The sequence below is a fragment of the Felis catus genome, chromosome A3 (genome assembly GCF_018350175.1).
Source record: "Felis catus isolate Fca126 chromosome A3, F.catus_Fca126_mat1.0, whole genome shotgun sequence".
NCBI classification, from domain to species: Eukaryota; Metazoa; Chordata; class Mammalia; order Carnivora; family Felidae; genus Felis; species Felis catus.
Window position 1 is genome coordinate 139,174,802 of NC_058370.1, and position 24,312 is coordinate 139,199,113.

At 49.4% G+C, this 24,312-nt stretch overlaps 1 protein-coding gene across 15 annotated transcripts in view; it reads left to right on the forward strand.

Moving 5' to 3' along the window:
- The window catches only part of MYT1L (myelin transcription factor 1 like), a 427,126-nt gene that overhangs the window by 162,977 nt on the left and 239,837 nt on the right, over nt 1-24,312 (forward strand). The window lies entirely within an intron of this gene.

Genomic DNA, 24,312 nt, shown 5'->3' on the forward strand with positions numbered 1-24,312 from the left:
CACTGTGGGATGCCTGACCGCTGACCCTTCATCACTCAGCCGCCCTCTACCTCAGGTGCCGGGAGAAAACACCTCCCAACCTCAGGCATCCTGGCACCTAAGTGGGTGACCAGGCCCAGGGAGAGCACCTGAGATTGAAGGGAGAAACTCTGGCTTCCAGGAGATTTGCGGTCCGTAAAACTGCAGGAAATATAACCATGTGACACAGGACCGTGCAAAGGACCCGTTTCTGAGCACAGGGCCACCCTGCCGGGCATTCTCGTGGGCTTCTGTCCCAGAGACCGTCTCTCCCTGTCTCCCCAGAAGTCTGGTTTTCTAACCTCAGAATCCTCAGCTGTCCGGAGGGTTATGGGATTTTCGGTTTGCTCGTTCACGGACATCAGCTTATGAAGCATGGGGATAGACGGCTTTTTGTAACATTTTGTTACGGGCACGCGTTCTGCACCGGCCTCTAGGCGTTCACGGGCCCCCTCCCCACGCGAGAGCTCCTCACTGGCCTGGGAAATCCCACCTCGCCTTTGGGTCAGCCTTACACACGGCCTGAGGCTGGTGTTTCCTGCGGCGTTACCATAAGTGACCATTGTTTGCGCAAAAGTGTTTTATTAAAATATCTGCAGAGTGAATGGTATGCATGTTTGCGGCCTGGCGAGCGGGAGAAGAGCAGTGTGGAAAGATGGGTGCAGAAGCCAGCATGCTAAGGCAGGGAGGGCACGGCCCCCCAGATGCCGGCCGTGTCGGTGGCATTGGAGAAGGTCAGTGACTTGGGTCCTTAGCAAACGACAGCACAAGACGAAGTGTAAGTCTAGGGAGAGATTCACATCATTCTGAAATAAAACTTAAATGTGCAAGAAAGACATGCACCAATCATATTTTGTGTTGTGCAAAGAAAGCATAAACACTATTAATTCAGAACTTTCAAGAAAACATAGACAAAAATCATCCTTTTTTGAAAAAAAGAGAAGATGCTATTTTCCTGTATCAGCTGGCAAGAAAACATTCAACTTTATGTTGGAAAAAAGAACCCAGAGTCTCAAAATAACAGGTTACAACATGCTTAGGTTTTTTTATTACAATTTTTAACTATTTTTTAGTTAAATTCAAGTCAGTTAGCATACAGCGTAGCATTGGTTTCAAGAGTGGAATTCAATGGTTCATCACTTACATACGACACTCAGGGCACCTCCCAACACCTGTCCTTCTTAATGCCTGTCACCCAGTTAGCCCACCCCCCCCACCCAAAACTCCTCCAACAACCCTTAGTTTGTTCTCTGTGTTTAAGAGTCTCTTATGGTTTGCCTCCCTCTCTGTTTTTATCTTATTTTTCCTTCCCTTCCCCTAAGATCATCTGTTGAGTTTCTCAAATTCCCCATAAGAGTGAAGTCATATGATTTTTGCCTTTCTCTGATGGACTGATTTCACTTCGCATAACACCCTCCAGTTCCGTCCACGTAGTTGCAAATGCAAGAGTTCATTCTTTTTGATTGCCGAGTAATGCTCCATTGTATATAAAGACCACATCTTGTTTATCCATGCATCCATTGTTGGGCATTTGGGCTCTTTCCATACTTTGGCTATTGTTGATGGTGCTGCTATAAACATTGGGGTGCAAGTGCCCCTCTGCATTGGCACTCTTATATCCCTTGGGTAAATTCCTAGCAGTGCTATTGCTGGGTCTTAAGGTAGTTTTATTTTTAATTTTTTGAGGAACCTTCACACTGTTTTCCAGAGTGGCTGTACCAGTTTGCAGTCCCACCAACAGTGCAAGAGGGTTCCTGTTTCTCCACATCCTCTCCAGCATCTGTAGTCTTCTGACTTGTTCATTTTAGCCACTCTGACCGGCGTGAGATGGTATCTCAGTGTGGCTTTGATTTGTATTTCCCTGATGAGGAGTGACGTTGAGCATTTTTTCATGTGTCTGTTAGCCATCTGGATGTCTTCTTGGGAGAAGTGTCTATTCATGTCTTTTGCCCATTTATTTCTTCACTGGATTATTTGTTTTTGGGGTGTTGATTTTGGTACGTTCTTTATAGATTTTGGATTCTAACCCTTTATCCAATATGTCATTTGCAAATATCTTTTCAGATTCCATTGGTTGCCTTTTAGTTTTGTTTCCTTCGCTGTGCAGAAGCTTTTTATCTTGTTGAGGTCCCAATAGTTCATTTTTCAATCCCCCAAACTCAGTCCCTCAGTCTCCCTGTCCAGGAAATCTGCAGAGTTTTAAAGCTCCGCTGTGACCTTGAGGGAGCAAACAGCTGCTGACCTGAGGTCTCCCTGGGGCTCCCAGTGCAGTCCTGGCACTGGACGGAGGCCACCTCGCCTGGCTCTAGCTCCCGACTTTACTCAACCACGTGACTTGTGTCTGTTTGTAAAAATCAAACAAGATGTAAAAACCCTCAAAGAATTAGGATTTATAATAATTCAAAGGATCTTTTTCCCCCCTGAAGGATTTTTTTTTTAAGATTTTAAATAGCTGACTCTTCTCCTGATTTTCGGGGTTTAATTGGTGCACCTGTGCTGGGTGCTTTGGCAAACTATCCATCAACACAAAGAGAAAGACTCTCCCAGAAGAGCATTGCCCCAGAAGCTTGACTTGTGACATGTGTCCCACAGGAACTATGAAACGTATGTGTAAATAAGGAAAAGGGATCACGTGTTCCTTATTGGTTTAAAAGGTGGGGAGGGGGTATCCTAATTATCTTATAAAACGTATTGCAACCACAGTGGCTATGAAGCAGATATTAAACATTAAAATCAGCTCACGTTTGCTGACATGGAAACATATGCACACTGTGTTTTTGAATATCAAGGCGAGTCGTGGAGAGCATACGTGCATGAGCCCATTTACACATAAATATGTTCCCATGCACATCATGCCTGTGTGGATGTAGACATAGACGGTGGTCCGTGGAAGGATGCCATCAAAATAGTAACAGTAGTTATGTCTTTGTGGGTGACATTTCCCTGAATTTATACCCTTCCCTACACTTCTCCACAGAAAACGTGTGTCATGTAATCATATCATGAAGCAAACAGGTGGTATTCAGATCAACATACAATTTTTTGTGGTTTTTTTTTTTGAAGAAGCCAGAATTCTATAAATATATATACATTTTGGTTAATTTTTTAAGTTTATTTATTTTGAGAGAGAGAGAGAGTGAGAGAGCATACAGGAGCAGGTGAGGGGCAGAGAGACAGAGAGGGAGAGAATCCCAAGCAGGATCCTCACCGTCAGTGCTCAGCTAGACTCAGGGCTCAATCTCATGAACGGTGAGATGACAACCTGAGCCAAAATCAAGAGTCAGATGCAGAACCTACTAAGCTACCTGGGCATCTCCGTTTTGGAGATTTTTAAAAATGCATTTGAAAATCTATCTCAGTATGCAGTTACCTCATTCAAAACATTTAAAAATGACATCCAGTGACACTGGTTCATTCATTGTCTTGGCTTGAGCTAAACAAAAGGGAGCAAATGTCCACACAAGACAGAGTAAGTGCAGAACAGTTAAGCAGCTTTTTTTGACAATTGAATTAATTTCCCTTTTAAAAACATCTTATCAGTTACTGGCTGTTAATCTGGATTACATTTTAGAATGCCTGAAGGTCCATTTTTCAAGCTTTGTATTTAAGCCCAGCTAGAGGTGATTCTACATTTAACAGTGAAGTCCACAAATGTATGTCAACACTTCCTGGTTGTGGATTCTCCTTCCTTAGGAATTTGAACCTGCAGATATACATGCGTTATAGCAAATGATTACATACTAGAAGAAATTAACAAGGTACTTAACTTCTGCTGTGAGAGACCCCTTTCTAAATTAGCTTCCATGACACTTTACATTGCACTTTACAATTTGTGTTTCATGATACAAAAGTTTTGACTGACCCCGGCTCCCTGCTCTGAAATGTTACACTAAGAACAAATAAAACCAAAACTAAACCAACACACTTGGGGTAATTCGAACGCATTTCTTTCCCCTAGAGAACATGAGTGACTTTAATCAAAAAAGCATTTCTTTTATCAGAATGCTGGCATCGTTTGCCATGATAATAGAAGGGTGAACAATATTTTCTAATTGTTCTCTTCTACTCAGTCTATAGCCATAACATCAAAAGCACGTATTCCTTTCCGGGTGCGTGTGGACCCTACCCGGGCACCATGGTTCTACACGTGCAGGTCATTTGCGACCCGTCTATACTGTTCTTGGCGCAGGTAGGCTATGGGTTGAATAATGAAGTGAAATTTCTAGAACACACGGAATGGCACTTCGGTGGCCAGAGATACGTATGAGAAGAACACACATCCCATAACAAACTCGTGTGCCCGGGCCCCAGGTCCCCCCGGGCTAGGCCAGGAGTATGCTTCCAGCCCCTGTCTGCCTTGGTGCACCCAGCACCTGCCACTGTGATGGTCCCCACGAGAAGCGGAGCTCCATGGCAAGAATGGACATGGCTGTTGAGTACGTGTCCCCATGGACACAACCAGGGGCGGCCTGGCCTGCGAGAACCGGGTGCCTCTGCTGATGCCCTGGCAGGAGAACCATGGAGAATCTCCGAAGCAAGCTGTCCCGAGCCCCGAGCAGCTTCACAAGTGCTGGGCACGTGCCTCCGTGGCCTCTGCTATGGAAGGAAGCCTGAACAGGAACCGTTACATGGATTCACTAAAACTGAAGATTTTAGTGACAAAAATGACAAAAATGACAAAAATGACAAAAATGACAAAAATGAATAGAGAGAGAGCACATACTGATGTTAAAGCAGCAAAGGATCGGGCTGTGCCGATCCTGACTGGCTCTCAGGGTCGTCTGGAGGGGGCAAACAGGAGGGAATAATCTCCAGATCCACATTGCTCGGCAACTGTTACTTAGAGCTGAAAATGCACCTGCCTGTCAGAGATTCACAGCCTGGTTTTGAAGAATTTAGCGGCTTCCTGGGTGTCGGACCCGACCTTGCTGGTGAGAAGCAGGAGACTTGAGATTCTTCCCCCGTGGGGCAGCACATGAACGCTGGGGACCCAGTCCCGTGCGGCCTCTGAGTGACCACTGGGGGACAGAAGGCAGGGAGTCTGCCATCTGTAGCCAAAGGGCCGCTCTCCCCAGCTCAGCTGTCCCACCTTCCCTGCAGACCAGAGGGCCTCAAACGGGGAGCCCACCAGGAGCTGCAAAGAGCCAGGAACCGAGAGCCGACCATGCCTGGTCCACACGGCTGTGACCACAGAGCCAGGCAGGACCACTCCACCTTCTCTGGCCACCTTATTGCATTGTTTCTGGCCTTCTGGTCATTTATTGATGGTTGTATGTCTTCACTGCCACTTTATGTAATGAAGACTTTCTCTGTAGAGAACATCCTTATCTACACAACCTTCTGTTCACCTGTCCGTCCAACCATACGTCCATCAATTTATTCCTGTATTCAATCAACAAATGTTTTAGGACTTGTGTCCTAATAAGAACACAAGTTCTTATTATTGTATTCTAATAAGAAAGAACGGAGAGTTCCTTCCCCGAGCCAAGTTCACACATTAGCAGGTCACACAGACAATATAAGAAGTAATTGGACTAAGTTCACAAATGCCACATAGGGGGGACCATGAGTGGAGGGAGCCCAGCTTGGCCTCTGGGCCAGGAGCTTAGGGGGACAGTCCAGGAGCCTGAGGCAGTCAGGAGTCAGATGTGTGGAGGCCTGAAGGCAGGAGAGCTGATGGCGCCTTGGACGAAGTGCATTCATCCCGGCCTGGCGGACGCCATGGCGAGAACTGGCGGGCAGTAGGTGGGAGAGGCCCTGCCCTGAAATCCACGTTGTGGAGTTTGGATTTCAGCCAAGAATGCGGGGAGGCATGGGTGAGTCTACACAGGGACCAAAGTAGTCACACTTCTCTACTAATGATGCCCCAACCTCCATGCGGAAAGTGGATTTGGCCTCAATGGGGAAACACTGAGAGCTTCTCCCTGAGATCAGGAGCACGACAGGGATGTTCACTCTCACTGCTGTTGTGTAACATAGTGTTGGAAGTCCTAGCCTCAGCATTCAGACAACAAAAGGAAATAAAAAGCATCAAAACTGGCAGAGAAGAAGTCAAGCTTTCACTTTTCACAGACGACATGATACCCTACATGGAAAACCCGACAGACTTCACCAAAAGTCTGCTAGAACTGATACATGAATTCAGCAAAGTCTCAGGGTACAAAATCAATGTACAGAAATCGGTTGAATTTTTATACACCAATAATGAAGCAACAAAAAGAGAAATCAAGAAACTGATGCCATTTACAATTGCACCTAGCACCATAAAATACCTAGGAATAAACCTAACCAAAGATGTAAAAGATCTGTATGCTAAAAACTATAGAAAACTAATGAAGGAAATTGAAGAAGATCCAAAGAAATGGAAAAACATTCCGTGCTCATGGATTGGAAGAATATTATTAAAATGTCAATACTATCCAAAGCTATCTATACATTCGATGCAATCCCAATCAAAATTGGACCAGAATTCTTCTCGAAGCTAGAGCAAGCAATCCTAAAATTTGTATGGAACCACAAAAGACCCCAAGTAGCCAAAGTAATGTTGAAGAAGAAAACCAAAGCGGGAGGCATCACAATCCCAGACTTTAGCCTCTACTACAAAGCTGTAATCATCAAGACAGCATGGTATTGGCACAAAAACAGACACATAGACCAACAGACACATAGACCAATTTAATAGAATAGAAACCCCAGAATTGGACCCACAAATGTATGGCCAACCAATCTTCGACAAAGCAGGAAAGAGTATCCAATGGAAAAAAGACAGTCTCTTTAACGAATGGTGCTGGGAGAATTGGACAGCAACATGCAGAAGAATGAAACTAGACCACTTTCTTACACCATTCACAAAAATAAACTCAAAATGGATGAAGAACCTGAATGTGAGACAGGAAACCATCAAAACCCTAGAGGAGAAAGCAGGAAAAGACCTCTTTGACCTCAGCTACAGCAATTTCTTACTTGACACATCTCCAAAGGCAAGGGAATTAAAAGCAAAAAATGAACTATTGGGACCTCATGAAGATAAAAAGCTTCTGCACTGCAAAGGAAATAATCAACAAAACTAAAAGGCAACCAACAGAATGGGAAAAGATATTTGCAAATGACATATCGGATAAAGGACTAGTATCCAAAATCTATAAAGAACTCACCAAACTCCACACCAAAAAACAAATAATCCAGTTAAGAAATGGTCAGAAGACATGAATAGACACTTTTCCAAAGAAGACATCCAGATGGTCAACCCACACATGAAAAGATGCTCAACGTCACTCCTCATCAGGGAAATACAAATCAAAGCCACACTGAGATACCACCTCACGCCGGTCAGAGTGGCTAAAATGAACAAGTCAGGAGACTGTAGATGCTGGCAAGGATGTAGAGAAATGGGAACCCTCGTCCACTGTTGGTGGGAATGCAAACTGGTGCAGCTGCTCTGGAAAACAGTGTGGAGGTGCCTCAAAAAATTAGAAATAGATCTACCCTAAGACCTAGCAATAGCACTGCTAGGAATTTACCCAAGGGATACAGGAGTGCTGATGCAGAGGGGTACTTGTACCCCAATGTTTATAGCAGCACTTTCAACAATAGCCAAATTATGGGAAGAGCCTAAATGTCCATCAACTGACAAATGGATAAAGAAGATGTGGTTTATGTATACAATGGAATACTACTTGGCAATGAGAAAGAATGAAATCTGACCATTTGCAGCAATGTGGATGGAACTGGAGGGTATTATGCTGAGTGAAATAAGTCAGTCAGAGAAAGACAGACACCATATGTTTTCACTCATATGTGGATCTTGAGAAACTTAACAGAAGACCATGGGGGAGGGGAAGGGGAAAAAAAGTTAGGGAGGAAGGCAAACCACAAGAGACTTTTAAATACAGAGAACAAACTGAGGGTTGATGGGGGGTGGGGGAGAGGGGAAAATGGGTGAGGGGCATTGAGGAGGGCACCCGTTGGGATGAGCATTGGGTGTTGTATGTACACAATGAACCAGGGAATCTACCCCAAAACCCAAGAGCATATGGGTTTTGTACACACTGTATGTTAGCCAATTCGACAATAAACTATATTTAAAAAAAAGAAGAAAGGAGAAAGGAAGTGGATCTGAGGGAGAGATGCTGGTGGCGAGGTCTCTGGGGGGGCAGCAGTGTGGACAGGACGTGCAGGTGGCTGGGCCGCAGCAGTGAGGACACCCACCCGGGGCAGCCAACGTTGTGGTGTGGGAGCAGGGACACACGTGTGGCCCAGGCTCGAGCGGGAGTGAGTGCCTGCAGGGACAGAGACGCAGTCCCCCAGCCTGGGGCACGCAGAGGGCAGACGGAGTTCCAGGGAAGGTTCAGTTTGGGAGATGTCGACACGCCGTGTTACCATCACACGAATAACAAGAGCCTTCAGCTCCTTGGACCGAAGGCCTCCGAGGGGTGTGAGGCCTTGAGGGAGGCAACCAGTGCTGTTCAAAGAAAAGTGAAATTTTTATTCTCCTGTGAATAGATGAATATCACGACGTAAAAAATTCAAAGAAATTATTCTCTTTTTAAGTCTCACGGCATTTATTTTGTGTTTGAGCAGTTGGGGCATTTGGAATGTCCATAAGCACACGTCACCAAGCAGACTCAGGACAAGGAGCTGGAGGACAGAGAGTGGGTCCTCGGGTGGCGGGGCCTCCCTCTCCCCCACAGCAGGGCCTTCGCTGGGTCAGATCAGCACCGAGTCAGAACACGGAAAACTCAGGGGTGTGTTGTGATTTTGCAGATTAACTGAAAAATGAATCCGCTATTGGTGGCCTTTTATTTTTTTTTATTTTCTAAATGTATTTATTTAAATTCCAGTTAGTTAACACACAGCGTGGTCTTGGTCTCAGGAGTAGAACCCAGTGATCCATCACTTCGTACGACACCCAGTGCTCTTCCCGACAAGTGCCGTCCTCAATGCCCGTCACCCACCCACTTCCCTCCAGCAACCCCAGTCTGTTCTCCATGTGGCCTTTTAAAAGTAAACATTTTGTATATTGAGACGTGAATGAAATAGCTTTGCTTTTATAAGCACTTACCGGGAAAAAGCGGTAGCTATCGTGTGTTTGTGCGCATGGCGTCTGCATTGGGCTGGTTCTAGGAAATTGATTTCTTTGGGATTTAACCGAGAGAAATGACATAAAATTAACAACTTAAAAGATACACACATTTGAAAATAATGAGTGATCCACTTTGATTGTTTCAAATGAATTTCCCCCCCTTTTTTTTGCTAAATTCTGTACTTTTTTTTTAAATTCTACATTTCCCCCCATAATTTGTGAGTGTTGAGTGAAGCTGGGCTTGATGAACATTAATTGTATATAGGAGGATCATGCTATGAGTTTTAATGAGCCCACCTAGGACATCACTTTACACTACTTACTGTGATCTTCTGAAATCTATCGAAGGACCTTTGGAGACGAGCAGTTTGGGCAACGTTAGCACAGTAGGTGCCATCCCCAGGCGTTCAGACAGCACATCTCCTAACGTGTTCGTTCTGTCCCCAGAAGAGACAATGGTCCCAGAAGGAACATGAGGAGACAGTGCTTCTCTTCTTGTTGGGACACTTCTCACAAATTAGCAATTGTCAGTAGACAGGAAAAGGGAAGATTGTGGCCAGGAGACAGGCGGGACGTTCTCAAGCTGAGTTACCAAGAAACCCGCTATGTATCCAGCACGCCCAGTGAGCGTCTCTGACCCACGGGAGAAGACTGCCTTTCTTACTGCATTCGACTTCTGTAGACTTAGTCTCTTGATGTCACCTACACTGGCCTCTAAGAGACCCCTGGGCTCTGACCCCAAATGACCAAGTATCTTTGAGTCACCTTAGAGGAGGTGGTCTCTAAAGCAGTGGTCCTTGTCCAGGACACGGAGAAGCTGGGCGTGTGGCCCCAGACACGGCCGGTTGCTAGTGGCCCCATGGTTTCCTGGCTAATTCTGACTACTTTTGAAAGCACAGTGTTGACAGGGCCAGCTGGTCACGAGCTGAGTGGCCCCTCCCCCAGATCCCCCTCCCCCCACGGTGGCCGTGTGACAGGCCAGAGTCGAGCGTGAGCCAAGCTGCCAGCCTCTCATTTAGTTCCTGATGTGTTTGTCACCTCTGCATCCAGATGCCTGAAGGCTAATGGCGGGCGTCACGCTCCTAAATCTAATCGGCAAGAAAACAAACTCTCTGGGCAGGTCTTCCACCAATAAAATGTCATCTTTCATAAAAAAGCAATACTTGCATACTTATTAACAAGATAAAGTGACAGCTGCTCTGCAAATTACGAAGACGCTCATGTGTGGTGTTGTGAGCTCGAAGCTGCAAGCCCGGTCTCGCCCCGTCGTGTCTCCGGCTGGGGACTTACGTCCTCCCTGTACCCAGCAGCACGCCCCCTCCCACTGATGGACGGACCTCCTCTGAGTGTGTCCCCTGCCCCATATGAGCTGCTGTGTCCCCTCTCCCGCTGGGTCACCAAAGCTCTTCACAGTTGGGATGAGGAGGACCCACCATGGCTCTGCCCCGGAGACAGATTGTTCGCGTTGAGGACACCCTTGCTCTGCTCATCCAAGACCCCCTGCGACACAGACTGCTCTCTTGGAAGCTTCAACTTTAGGCAAAATGTACAGGTGACAAGTTTGTCCCTTTCAATACTGACTGCTTCTTTTTAGCATTGTTGATGTTAACATTTCTGACTGGGATTTATAAACATATTTGTGAAACAAACTGCTTTAAAGATTTTTTTTTTTTGGATTTCTCTTTGAATTTTCGAAACTAAGATTATAGCAAACCGAGTGAACAAAACAGAAGAAGGCAGTGCTCACATCACTCTCCTTGTTCTGTCCAGGAGCTCACATTTGCTTGGGTCCACCCCAAAACGCATCTATGTCAAAACAAAACAGTAAAAGTGCGGTTATGCTAGAAAGCTGTGCCCTGTGACTTCCTTTTCTTACTTAATCATGTATCCTGCACATCATTCCTGATCAAAATATCATAGTCTATCTCATGATTTTCATTTAGCGGCAAAATCGTCCACGGCTTCCCCGCTCTGTCTGTAGACCCTTCGGTGGACCCCACTGCGTTTCCGCCCCCAACAACACTGTCATAGACACTCTGTGCGTGTAAACCCAGCCCCCTGCAGGGGACACTCCCATAGATTGGGCTGCTGGCCGATGGGAATATCATTCAAAATTGTAATCGCTAATGTCAGATTTCTGCAAACAATGCCGCAACGATCTATTCTGTCACCACAACCTGTGGATATTATCAACTTCATTGATGAAGATGTTCTATTATTTCAATATACATCTTTCTGACTGAAAAGACCAAGGCATCAATTCTATGTTTTCCACTATTTGGGCTTCCACGGCTCTGACTTGCTCTCCCTCTTCTTGACCCTTTTTCTCCAAGGTTGGCTCTTTCTTGTCAAATTTCCAGAATCTCTTTATATTGGGGGACGCCAATTCTTTTCCTGTCATATATCGTGAATCTTTTTTCTCAGTCTGTCATTCGACTGCTCACTGCATTCGTGGTGCCTTCTACCATATACGGAAATTTTTACGTAGCCACATCTGTTAATTTTGTGACCCACGTAGTTCCTATGATATTTAAGAAAGTCACTCCTGTCTTACAATCGTAGTCACATAAATCTTTTCCGATGTATCTATAGCTCCTGCAAGAAACGTGTATTGTCATTTAATACGCAGCTTGCATTCGTGCGTGTGGTAGTGCGATCTGTCTGCATTTCCGCCGTGCGGGCTCTCAGCTTGGCAGTCTTCCTGGGCCGGTGCAGCGTTCACGCTCGGGGATGGTGTTGTCTTCATCATGTAGCATTTGTCCTATGTATTTGGAGATATTTCTAAGCTCCTTATTCCATTTTGGTAATCTGTTTTGTTTTGGTTTTTTTCCATCTCTGTGCTAATAGCATACTGATCTGATAACATTAACTTTACAGTGAGCCTTAAATATTCATCCAGCATTACCTAACTGACAACTCCCACATAGTTTTCCAAGTTAACTTTAAAATAAACTTGTCAGGGGGGTGCCTGGGTGGCCCAGTTGGTTAAGCGTCCAACTTCGGCTCAGGTCATGATCTCATGGTTTGTGAGTTCGAGCCCCACATCAGGCTCTGTGCTGTCAGCTCAGAGCCTGGAGCCTCCTTCGGATTCTGTGTCTCCTTCTCTCTCTGACCCTCCCCTACTTGTCTCTCTCTGTCTCTCAAAAATAAATAAATGTAAAAAATTTTTTTAAATAAATTTATCAGGGGCGCCTGGGTGGTTCAGTCGGTTAAGCATCCAACTTCAGCTCAGGTCATGATCTCTCACCCTGTGTCGGGCTCTGTGCTGACAGCTCGGAGCCTGGAGCCTGCTTCGGATTCTGTGTCTGCCTCTCTCTCTGCCCCACCCTTCTCTCTCAAAAATAAACATTAAAAATTTTAAAAATAGAATAAAATAAATTTAACAAACACTCCACCTCCCCTCAATGAACCGGTGTGGAGACTGATGCAGGCACAGCCAATCGCGACTGGACGTGTCTTTCTCTTCCGTCTTCCGGGATGGCACCGCGTCCTTCCCCACAACCCAGACCTGCGGGTCTGTCTTGGGGTTTCTGCATCCTTGTGCTGGCTGCTGACTCAAAACAGGCGCAGTTAGTTAATTCTGGTAGATGTTCTTGACTCCAAGTAATTCACCGAGTTCTCTACTGATTTTTACATTCCTCGGAAGAATTCCTCCTATTTCCTTGGTATGAAATCGCTTCATCTGCAAATAAAGCGTCCACTCTTTTACCACTGATGCCCATCCTAGTGAGCAGTTCGCTCACTCTGTTAACTGGAGCTTCCGCAGTAATGTGGACCACGAGTGGTGGTAAGGCACATCTCGTTTTCCTGATCTTATGCCAAGCTACTGGTTTTTTACTCTTCAGTTTGACGTCTGCTATTAAATTTTGGTAGCCATTTATGACTATTCTATACTGAAAATTGCTGGAGAATTTCATCTCTTGCTTTGCTATCTATTAGTATTTTCTTTACTGGTATAATAACTGATATTGATAATTTTCTAAATAATTTTAATGGACATATACAGCTGAGATACGTTAGACCAACTTTTTTATACAGAATAACCCTCACTGCTACTAATTATGCCTTTAGCAAGTGCTTCTACGGGCTGCGTCGATATTGACTCTTGCAACAACCTGTAACGTCCGCCACCGTGGGAAACGCTATCCCCATTTCGAACTTAAAGGTTTAAAAGCAGAGAGATTTTACCAGTGTGTTACAGGTAGTGGTCTGGTTATTTCCTGGTTTCTGTTACTGTCTTCTAAGCAGCCAGAAAGCACAGTTGCTGTTGTTTAGTATCTATAGCACCTTTCTGCTCCTTTCAATTTAAAAATTATTTTAGTGGCTCAGTCGGTTAACTCTTGGTTTCGGTCCAGGTCATGATCTCACTGTTGGCGAGTTCCAGCCCCGCATCGGGTTCCACGCTGAAAGTGTAGAGCCTGCCTGGGATTCTCTCTCTCTCCTTCTCTCCTCTCTGCCCCTCCCCTGCTCACTTTCTCTGTCTCTCTCTAAATAAATTAATTAATTAAAATAAATTAAAAAATGATTTTATAGATTATGTAGTCTAATTATCACAGGAAATCTGTTAGGTGTCATTACTAATACAATTATTTTGGAGAGAGTCAGACAGGATTAGTGACTTACTGCATTTCATGAAACTCATAAATGGAAAACTGAACTTAAACCCAGTTTTCTGACTCAGAGCCCAATGGCTCCCCAATCACACCGCTAAGGAGTACGGGAGGTCACGCAGAAGCAGGGAAACGTGATGATGGTTCTAACCTTCTGCTCGGGAGACAAACTGCCTGTAGCCTGTTTCCACCATATTCTTTGCCCAATGGCATCCGCGCCATGGATTACGGCCCCAGAACAGAAGGGAGCAAATACCCACATTTAAACAGCTGGCTCAGCCCCACAGAGACCGTGTTGAAAGGAAGAACCAGACCAGAAATGCATGTGTTGTGTGCTTCCTTGACCTGACATTCAAGAACAGAAGAGCCCATGGGTGTCAGTGTAGTGGCTGCTCACGGGGAGGAGGAGGAAAGAAGCTTCTGGAATTCTGGAAGTGCTCTACTTGGCGGGAGGTTCTCTAGGTTGAGGCAGTGATACTATGGGTGTGCACAGGCAGAACTTTACAGAGCTGGGCATTTAACCTTAGATCACTGTTCACACTTTACAACCTGGATGGTAAGCCAAAGAGCTTTAAAAAAATTCTTTGATTTGGGGCACTTGGATGGCTCAGTCGGTTAAGCGTTTGACTTCGGCTCAGGTCACTGTCTCGTGGCTCGTGAGTTTGAGCCCCACGTCGGGCTCTGTGCTGACAGCTTGGAGCCTGCCTCAGATTCTGTGCCCCTGTCTGTCTCTGCCCCTCTCCTGCTCACATTCTGTCTCTCTCTTTCTCAAAGGTAAATAACATTTAAAAAATTTTTTAAATAAACATAAAGAACAACTTGTGCTTTATTATGGCACTCTCCTAATTCTGTTTATATGTTTGTGTCTCCACGTCACGTGGGAGGCAAACGTTGCATAGCCGGGTGTCCCCCTTTAGGCCGGGGGAGCCTCGTAGGGAAATGAGACACCAAGGTGCCTGCAAGGCCTCCGAGAGCTTTTGACAGAAGCTGATGAGGTCTCTGTGTGGGGTCCCCGCTGCTGCCCTCACGAGTTACCACAGGCTCAGCAGCTTACCTATCACAAACCTATCACCTTACAATTCTGGAGGCCGGATCAGACCCAGGTCAGCCAGGCTGGGCCCCTCCTGGAGGCATCGTGCAACTCCACCTCTGGGGCTCTCGGCCCCGTCACCCTGCTTCCACCATTCGCTTCTACCCTCACATCCCCTTGTCTGACCCTCCTGGCTCCCTCCTCTCCCTGTGACCCCATTGGGCCCGCTCAGGGACCCACATAAGGTCCTTGGTCTCAGCACCCTTGCACACTCCCTTTGCCGTCTTCTGCATTTACAGTTTCCAGATTGGACCTTACACATCCTTCGGGGGGAACATTATTCTCCCTGCCGACCACAGGCTCCAAAATGCATGACACGACTCCAAGCAAGCAGCACCCATGAAATGCTAGGAGTCAATAGAAACCATGCAAGCCAGTACAAGCCAGAACCTTCACGTCCCTTCTCAGTGGTTCTGCAGCCCAAGAAATGGGGGCTGGCGGTCCTGTACTTTGCCAGAATGTCTGGGAGAGAAACACGGGGTGGGGGCACGTCACTGACCTGTGGAAACCCGCTGAGATTTCCCTGACCCTCTCAGCTTCATTTCCTCTTTACCCTGCGTCTACACCTGGACCCTCACCCTCTGCTCCTCCCCCATCGCCACACAGAGCTGTCACTGTGGGTCTGGCCCTGTCTCCCCTCCGGGCTCTCTCTCTGTCTCTCTCTCTCTCTCTCTCTCTCTCTCAGACACACTCCCTAACAGGCTCCCTCCAGCACATCTCTGCATGAAAGTCCAGGAACCCATCTGGCAAAGACAGAGCCCTCAGGGGGTGGGGAAGTCAAGTTGTGCACAAACCCAGAATTCTCTCTGAGAGAGAACAGAGGACGAGCAACTTTGGACTCACACACCGATAAATTCTGACCATGTCCCCGGACTACACAGTGGCCAATGTGCAAGCAATTTACATTGTGCTTTAAATACTCTATTTTGTCCAGAGGATCAGGGTCCCTTCAACCTAGAGCCTGTACGTGAATCACTTTGTAAAGCATAGTGTGTCATAGAGAGGTTATGTTTTCTCCAACCGTTACAGAGAGGAACACAGATTTATTTCCCCACCCTTCAGTGAGCATAACGTCTGCCATATGCAAACAGTCCACGCTGACCTCGGCACCTTCCCTGAGCATCTATGTCCCGGGCGCAGTTCGGGGCGCTGTCTGAGTGGGGATGCCTGAACCGTCGGGGTCCCCTGTGAAGGAAGTAATGTTCCCATTCTCATATCACAATTGAGGAAACTGAGGCTCAGAAAATTCAAGTAAATGTGTAGGAGGAGATAGTGTTCCGATTCCAATCTGGACCGTCTGAGGCCGGTGCCCACACCAGACGTGCCCACAGTCAATGCTCAGTGATTTCATTACGATGCAAGGCTCACATGATAGATAACGTAAGTGCTCTGAGCAAACCCAGATGTACCCGGTCCTAGAAAAAGATGGCAAGAATTGTTGAAGGAGGAAAATTTAAAAAGAATCTTGCAAGATCTTGCTTTCTCCTCCCAGACAGACACAGAAGGGTTTCTGGAGGCGGCATCGTGCTGACTGGCCTTTCCTTCTCCATTGCGCCTCGTAAGGGGGAAGGAACCAGGAATCTGAACAGGAAGGACATTGAGTCAACCCAGAGTGCCGCGTCCCCTGTCCTGGGTGGGGGACAAGGATGCGTCTGGGGAGGATAGCGAACACCTTAATGAGTGAAAACTAGATTCTGTCTCATCTTTAAGTAATTTACAGGGAGAATAGACAGAATGACTGTTAAGCAGAATTATTTTTTATGTTAAACAATGTTTAAAGAATTAAATTATAAAACGATAAAAACTTGACAGTTAAGTCAGCCAGACTCGATCGGAGGCCACCTCTTGACCCCCAGGAGAGCTGCTGTATGTGGGTCACCGTCTGTTGGGCGCTGGCTCCGCGGTGGCCATGACCGCCACCTGGTGGCCACACGTCTGAAACGCACACTGACACCGACACTGACTTCCACGCGAGCAAGATTATTCACACGCCGGTCGCACAGAAGGCACCACATACCCTGGGTGCGGGGCTCCGCCCTGGGGAGGGGGGGAGGGCACGTCACACGCGTGTGCGGACGTGCATGTTCTTCTCCACAAGGCGGGAACGGGCGGCCTGGCGCGACGCTCTAGACTTTACAGGCTGCCCTCTCCGAGCAGTAACGTGGTTCTCATGTCCCCGATTCCAGACTCCCGGCGTCTTTTGTTTAGGTCCCCCGGTGGGTCGGTGTTGGCAAGAGAGCCGCCTCTGTAGCATCACACCCACTCCTCACCCCTGCAAGCAGCCCGCCTTCCGGGCGTCATCATTTAGGGTGAAGAGAATGAGATGGGGAACAAGGGCAGTATTGACTTTACAATTATCTTGTAAAATAAAAACAAATAACAAAGCCCTTAGTGGAAAGAGGACAAAGGCAGAGAGGGGAGTGCTCTCTTTGGAAAGGAGCTTCGTAAGGCCAGGCCACCAGGCAGCTGACAGGCAGTGTGCGACACGACGGTCAGAGTAACCCACGCTACCTACGTGAGGGGGGACGGGGTCCTCGGGGGCCAAACCTTCCCATTGTAAGTGGCTGCCCGGGGTCAACCCGAGGCTGGCTTTGCAGGTGCGCGGACCACTCACAGCCGGGGCCACGGGGAAGGGGGGTCAGGGACCAGCGTGCGTCCCTCCCAGGAGAAAAGGCTTCCTGAGCTGAACTTGATGGTTGATAACATGAGACCTTACTGAGGCACCCACGCTTCCTGGAGCGAGAGGCTCTGACCACGTCGTGTGAAGACGCGTCCTCACCGCCACCTGGCAGGGGGTCCCCTTCATTGCCCTCGGGCAGTTTGCCTCACCTGAGTTCCCTTTATCCTCTTTACGCACACGCTCACTCTCACACACACTCACAGACCCATTTACACCCACTCACACACTATAACACACTCACATGCTCACCCACACACCCACTCACTCTCATGCACTCACACACTCTTTCTCACACTCACACACTCCCACGTTCACACTCACACTGTCACCTTCATATACTGTCACACTCTCACACCCACACACATAAATGTTTCTTCTTTCAGACTGTAGACAATTCAGAGAACTACGTTTTTCTCATAAGTCACCCAAAATGGTCATCAATTTCAAAATGTGCGTTTTGTCATCAATCTGGACAAAAGTTAATGTATTTCAGCTTGGACATTTGAAATAATGATTTGGAATTCAATTTAAAATGCACATATAAACATTTACATGGTCCAGTACTGTTTCCAACGGGAGGACCTTGGCATCAGTGCGTCCTGTGTCCCTGTTAACTAATCGTGATGTTAGCTGTTGTCCCTAGCAAGGGACAAACAAGTCACAAACCGGCTTTAAGCCCAGGCTGGCCTTGGCTCCAGGGGCGGACCAAAGAGTGAGCCTCTGTCCTCTTCCCGCGGAGGGAGGGGCTCTCTCTGCCCCTCCCCCGTTCAGACAAATGTTTCCTTACAGTGTGGGACAGTGATCACTTAATCCTTGACTCACGCGTGGAAATCCAAAGACATAATTCAGTGGCCTGCACTGAGATGAATCTTTAACATATTCATTACACAAAAACCGAATTTTTAGTTTCCCTTAATTGCTTGGCGGTTAATGACTCCCAAACAAAATGAGGTATTTATGAGTTTTTGCTTTTCCTCACACCCTTCACAGAGTACTATTTATTTGTAGGAAACACAACTTCCTAAGTGCCTATTTATAAGGGAAAATGCGTTTCCTGATAGTTGGAGCACTATGTTCTTACAACCGACATGTGGTCCTAGCAGTGGCATACCCCTGTCCTCCCTGGCTTCTGTTTGGCTGTGACAGACATCCGTTCTCTACCAGTGTGAAATGTTCACGGTCATGACTTTGTCCATGTGAGGCCATGATCCGGGGATTAACATAAAACTTCAATATAGAGCACACCCAGCCAGTAGGAAGAGATAGCCTCGCGCTCCAATTTGTATCCGACCCCACGGCTGAATCTTCAACCTGCCAAGTGTGGCTGGGGCCTCCGAGCCCTGACACAGGCTCTGTGTGGAGCTCAGCGTGTGGCCCCTGACCCAGACACCACCCCCCATTCCCAATGAGATGGCTTCTCATTCCATTTCCCTTCTTTTACTTTATCATGGAAACGCTGGCCTTCCAGACCGGATACAAGATGGCCGAATGCGCACCCGACGTTTTGTGGCCATAGTTCATCTGGAGAGACGGTCTGATTAGTGATTAGTAAATGTGCATACTTTCTTTGGTCATAGCAATCCAAATTTCATGTGATTAAAAAAAAAACTCCAAGAAAAATGGCTGGAATTATTTTATATTGACCGGCAGTCCCCAGGGGACTGAGGCAGACAGAATTTGCTGTTATTTTGGGGTAGCGCTTAACATCTGTGGGACTTTCAATTATTTCAAACGTAGCCTACATTAATACAGACCTGTCATGCTTCCTTATTTAAATCAGGGATTCCTTCTAACTGATTTTATGGGTACGAGATATCTGAGTCGAATTTCTTCAGGAATTGCTGGGATCATTGATTTTGAAAGCTTTATGCAGCCTTATTTATACCTTCACGATAATATTGAGGAAACAGTTTCAGTTTTTATGTATCAATTACTTCGCTTGTTACCTTTAATTAATCTTTTAATTGCAATATGATTACCCAGTTATTTTATTGATCAGTAGGTTTGCACTTCGGCTCGAAAAATCTTAAGCGATTCTTTACGTTCGGTGTCTTGAAGAAAGTTGGGAGCGTGCTGCCTGTTGGGTCCCACCCGCTCCTCAGCTCTGCATCTCTTTCCCACTTGGTTTGGTCCCTTCCCTCGCCAGGCACGCTTGTGCGTCCCTAATTCATCTCACGAGGCTCCGGGCAGCCTTGGTGGGAGGCAGGAGCTCAGAAGCCGCTATAACTGATGGGTCACAGAACAGAACAAACCTTGAGGGTGAGCGGTTAGGCTCAGCAGACCGTGTGTGCTCGCGGCGTTTCGTCACCATATCAAGTTCGTATCCCAACACAAGCAAACTCATGGTAAGAAGCACAAACAGGGCACGTGGGTGGCTCAGTCGGCTGAGCGTCCGACTCTTGGTTTCGGCTCAGGTCCCACACTCACGGTTCGTGAGTTCCAACCCCACATCGGGCTCCGTGCTGACAGCGTGGAGCCTGCTTGGGATTCTCTCTCTCTCTCTCTGCCCCTCTACCGTTTGCGTGGGTGTTCATTTCCTTACTCATAAATAAATAAACTTTTAAAAAAAAGAGAGGCACAAACAGTGGAAACTGTTGGCTTCCCAGCTTCCCACAGCCCACTGGTGCTGATGCGTCTTCGATCGTTTCGGTTCTTTGTATCAAGTGACCGCCTCTTGTGTAGAATTTCCTCACGTTTCATCCCGGTGACCCTCCTTGTCCAGTCCAGTGAACACAGTTACCTGAGAATAACTCAGGATTGGGGAGCGTTGCTCCCACAAATCATGCGCACACCCCTGGGGCACCGTCTCCATCCTGCCTGCACTCAGGTGAGCGGTGTCTCCACACAGGCCCTGCACGTCCCCGCACCCTTAGGGCATCCTGTCCTGCCACCCACAGTACCTTGCCCTGCAGCCACGCATGCTCGAGCCACAGGCGCAGGCCCCCGGAAGGGACCAGAGGGAGATAAAGCCCGGGCGACACACACACAGGCTTCAGGGGCTCCTCCTCTACTTCAGCCAACTTTATCTCACTTATTTTTCTATCAAATGCTTCTTATTTCAAAGAAATGACAATGACCGCATTTTGTTTTGTGAAGATGAGCACTCGTTCATTAGAGCTGATAGGAGAAGACATTGGCGAGGAACTTGGGAGCTTGTTGCCTGGGTCACGGGGGGGATGAGGGCCTCGGGGTCGGGGGACGAGGGCCTCGGGGGATGATGAGGGCCTCGGGGTGGGGGGGACAAGGGCCTTGGGGGAGGATGAGGGCTTCGGGGGGGTGGGGGACAAGGGCCCCAGGGGGGAAACAAAGGCCTCAGGACGGGGAACGATGGCCTCAGGGGGGGGCACAAGGGCCTGGGGGGGAGAATGAGGGCCCTAGGGGGGAGATGAGGGCCTCCGGGGGGGGTGGGGAATGAGGGCCTCAGTGGGGGGGGGACAAGGGCCTTGGGGGGAGGGACAAGGGCCTCAGGGGGGAGACAAGGGCCTCAGGGCGGGGGGGGAATGAGGGCCTCAGCTGGGGGAGGGAACGAGGGCCTCCGGGGGGGCACGAGGGCCCCGGGGGGGGGAACGAGGGCCTCAGGGGGGATGAAGTCCTCAGGGGTGGGACGAGTGTCCCGGGGGGGGGGGGGGACAAGGGCCCCAGGGGGGAGACAAGGGCCTCAGGGGGTGAGGAATGAGGTCTTCAGGGGGGACGAGGGCCCCAGGGGGGAGACAAGGGCCTCAGGTGGGAGACAGGTCTGGTGCCACGTGAAAGTCCGTCCACGCCTAGTGGCTTCAAACAACCATCTCTGGCCGCTGCCTGCACCCAGCTGGACGGGTCTCCCTCACGGCTGCCCAGGCTGCTGTTGGCACGTGGCCAGTGGGGCCGGGGTCTTTGGGAGATGCCTGGCTTCATTCCAGGGCGGTGCCTCCGCTGACACCTGCTCACTGGGCTGGAGTGGCCGCATGCCTCTCTCCACACGGCCTCTCCACACAGCTGTCCCGTGCTGCTCAAGGCACAGTAGTCTCCTGTGGTCAGAAGTCCTATATGCTTTGTCTCCTTGTGGGAAAAGGGAGGCCACGAGGATCCTGTGACCTCACTAGAAGTCGCACAGCATTACTTCTTCTGCATCAGGCTTATCAGGAGAGGGTTGTCCGTCTGGCAAAGATTCAGGAGAGAAGGCTACCCGGGCGGGTACCAGACGGCCAGGCTCCTTTGGGACCCACCTAACATACAACTTGCAGAGGAGCTGAATGTGGAGGTGGAAAGAGGAGTGATTGCACGTGACTCCGAGGATGTCAGGCCCGTGGAATCAGAGCCCTTGTTTGACTGAGATCTCCTGGGACCAGGAAGGGAGATGGGGTGGGCGGGGGGCAGGGACACAGGGACACAGGAACTAGGGAGATAGGGTGGGTGGGGGGCAGGGACACAGAGTCCAGGGAGATGGGGTGGGTGGGGGGCAGGGACACAGGGACACAGGGAGATGGGGTGGGCGGGGGGCAGGGACCAGGAAGGGACACGGGGTGGGGAGGGGACAGGGACACAGGGACCAGGGAGATGGGGTGGCGGGGGCAGGGACACAAGGACCAGGGAGACGGGGTGGGTGGAGGCTAGGGACACAAGGACACAGGGACCAGTGAGACGGGGTGGGTGGGGGGCAGTGACCAGGAAGGGACACGGGGTGGGAGGGGGACAGGGACACAGCTGTGAGGAACAGCCCCATTTGAGAAGTGAGTGTGAGTGCCGTGAGGGAGGCAGTAGAGACAATGTCCTCGGGAGGATGGAACCGGGAGGCTCCGCAATGGGATCTCGTGTGGCTTCGGGACGGGGCAGCAAGGACAGAGGCCTCCCGGGGCTGTCAGTCCCCGGACAGGCTGTTCTCACCCAGTGTCGCGGCCGCGGGAACCAAGGGCCTGTGAGAGGCACCGATCAGACGCCGTGTGGAGGCGTCAGGCTCACCGACTTTCTGTTCCTCTCGCGCGTGTCTGCACTCCTAGCGGCCTTCACGTCGGACACGTGGCATGGCCTCCCTGAGCCCGCTGCTCGGTGACCCTGCGTCCAAGGCTGTGAGCCACAGGCCCTGGTGTCTGTCCCTGTCACCCGGCCCGCGCTGGGTGGGCACCCAACCCGTGTGTGACAAACGCAGCCGAATTGGCCTTTTTCGCGTAAGTTTCAGAACCTGCCGAGATGGCCCCTTGGCTGCGTGAGTCCCGCAAACCCCGCCTGGAGAGGGGACACCTGTGCTCTGCGTTTGGCTCTCTCACTATTGACAAAGACCTTGGGACACAGTCGGCCCTTAAGTTGTTGGAAGTTTTGCTGTGGAGATTCTGTAAATTTGTTTATCGTGAGCAAATGTGCTTAACACGTGCTGCATGCCGTTTTCGGTGCGGGGCCGTTTGGGGAACAAGCCAAGGGCAGCGTGGCCGTCGTGGCGTGGGCACCTGCTGGCGGTCGGCGCAGAGCAGCTCCGTGTGTCACGCCCGACGCGGGGTTTCGGGGAGCGCTCGGTGCACTGGACACGGGGAAAGCGGGGTAGGCGGCCTGGAGCGTCAGCAGGGAGCAGCTAGAATGTCACACGGGGCAGTGGCGGTTAAGGTAACGAGTTCACTCAGGGAGCAGGGAGCAGGAGGACGTGTGTCCCCGGCAGGGGGACAGGCAGACGAGGCCGCGAAGGCTGGCTTGACGATCCGAGTTTCCACTCAAAGCCGCAAGCACAGGCTGAGGACGGGACTCGGAGGCAGGGAACAGCCAGCGGGGGAGGGAGCCGTGACTCAAGGCCTGACGGCTGGAAACCGCACGTGAGGCCACAGTCGAGCAGTTTCGATCGTCCTGTCCTTCCCTGTCACTGTTTAGGGAGACCTTGGAGCTGCACATGTGGTGTCCACACATTCACTAAATCCCCTTCATTCATTCATTCATTCCTTCATCCAACAATTATTTATAGAGTGCTTACTATGTTCCCGAGTGGGCATACGATCGTGACTGCACGGCTCCTGCTTTGAAAACATTTACGATGTCCTGAGATAAACGTGCATTAAGCACCTAAAAAGTCAGTAGATGCCGAATCGCTCAGTGTGGCAAGTGCCACGAAGAAGGACAGGTGTGTCGTGAGGGGTCCGTGGAGCCCGCTTTGCAAGGCAGGGAGGCAGGGGGAGGGACGGTCCCCGTCTGTGGTCAGCAGCAGGCCTCGTAATGACCTTGGACCTATCCTGTCTGGTCACGGGGTGGGCGCCATAAGGAAGACCCTTGTGGTAAAGTCAGATCGTGGGTCTCCCGCTTCTGGTCCAGATGGGAGCAGCGCTCGGATCTGCGGCCATGTTGCCACTGGCCTGATGTCAGAGTTACGGGAGGCCCGGCACGTCTCTTGCCTGGAGGCCGTCTGTGATGTCTCCTGTGATGTGTCCACGTTTATTCCCCGTCTGTGTCACCAGGGCAACAACGTTTTCATAACTCTTATCAGGGTTAAACAGCCCTACCTGCCCCCTAGGCTGGCGGTGAAGACGGAACTTTGGGCACGTTTTCAAGTGAAAATGGGCCTTTCTTGCCTGCACGTACAGCGTGGAGTGGGGTGCAGTGCGGAGGCCGTGGGGGGGGCACCGGCCCTGGGTCCCGACGGGAGGCGGTGTCGGCAGCGCCCTCTCGGGCACCCTTGCGACCCTAGTGACCACGGGACAGTGGCATGGCAGCAGCAAACGTTCCCTGAGCCCTTGCGACGCCCCCAGCGCGGTGGAGGCAGCTCGACTCTTGATTTCAATGAGTCTTAGCACACAGTGGGGCTTCCCAAAAGAGGCATGTAATCCAAGCAGGCAGATGTAACTAGCGTGGGTCTGAGGTCACATGGTTTTTATTTATT